The sequence below is a fragment of the Delphinus delphis genome, chromosome 2 (assembly GCF_949987515.2).
Source record: "Delphinus delphis chromosome 2, mDelDel1.2, whole genome shotgun sequence".
Classification (NCBI taxonomy): Eukaryota; Metazoa; Chordata; class Mammalia; order Artiodactyla; family Delphinidae; genus Delphinus; species Delphinus delphis.
The window spans coordinates 20,284,482-20,285,842 of NC_082684.1; the positions used below are offsets into that span (position 1 = coordinate 20,284,482).

Sequence of the window (1,361 nt, forward strand, 5' to 3'; positions counted from 1 at the left end):
CAATTGATCTGGGCAACCCCACAGTACTCAGTCTATGCATTTAATTGAGATTTTAGTGAATAACACCTAATGTATTGAGCATGATTTAAGGGGAAAAAAAAGGATCCTTCTTGAACCTGTCCCCTATTAAATTTGAACGGTTCATGATGCTACTTAAGTTACTTTTCATGCCAATCACTTTTAACTATGCCTCTACCCATAGGGCTATGATAGCTTCAGATTTAAATTCCAGCTGTATATTTTTTTTCTATTTATAACAGCTTAAGAAACTCTTACAAGTCTAGGATTAAGAGAGTTTGAAAGTAGCTATTGAGATACTACAATTAAAAATTAGGTAAAAAAAATATTTTCTGTGTGGAAAGACACACATGGCAAAATAACAAGAAACTATATATATTAAATAAATTATATTTCTTTGACAAGGAAATGAGTACAGGTACATAAGAATATGGAATTCAGGGCAGTTAAAAAATATGAATATGATTCTTTGTTGCATCTTTTGCAAGGATGAAGACTGTTCTCAGGATTAAGACTGTCCACATTCCAGATGATGTCTACATCACTCTGAAGGGATGCACAATTCCAGAGGCATCTTGTGGAAGGACTTCAATCACATCAATGTAGAACTCAGTCTCCTTGGAAAGAAAAAGAAGAGGCTCCAGGCTACAAAGGGTGGGGAAATAGAAAGCAACTCGTTTCCATCTGTACTATCTGTAGTCATGTACAGAACATGACCAAGGGTGTCGGTCTATTCTAAGATGAGGTCTGTGCATGCCAATTTCACCATCAATGTTGTTCTTCAGGAGAATGGGTATCTTGCTGAAATCCAAAATTTCTTTGGCAAAGAATACATCTACTGGACTTGAATGAAGCAGGAGCTGCTTGTTCGGTATCTCATGCCCAAAAAGATGAGTTGATTTTTTTTTTTTTTAGGATGAGTTAATTCTTGAAGGAAACAACACTGAACTTCTATTAAATTTAACTGCTTTGATTCAGCAAACCCCAACAGTTAAAAGAAAAGATATCAGATAAATTTTGGATGGTATCTACATTGCTGAAAACGGAACAATTCAGCAGGGTTATAAATAAAATCTAAGTTTTCCAGCTACAGAAACAGCAAGATGCCAGATAATTCCTCAGACTTATTTGTAATATTTTAAAGATGCAAGAAAAGCCATGTATTGAAAAAAAATACTAATGTTTTTATGCTATAATCATACATTTAATGCTTAATATATTATTAAACACAGCCTGAGGCAAAAGTTCTGCTCTAAAGATTAGAAAGGCCATTTCAGGGAGCAAAAATATCCAGTGACTAAGCTGGCTTTGTGCAATTACATGTTCAATCATCAGTTGGCATA

At 34.5% G+C, this 1,361-nt stretch overlaps 1 pseudogene; it reads left to right on the plus strand.

Annotated features, from left to right (window-relative positions):
- The first annotated feature begins 507 nt into the window (after nucleotides 1-507).
- On the plus strand, nucleotides 508-1,089 carry LOC132419460 (large ribosomal subunit protein uL6 pseudogene; annotated as a pseudogene).
- Nucleotides 1,090-1,361: the final 272 nt, after the last annotated feature.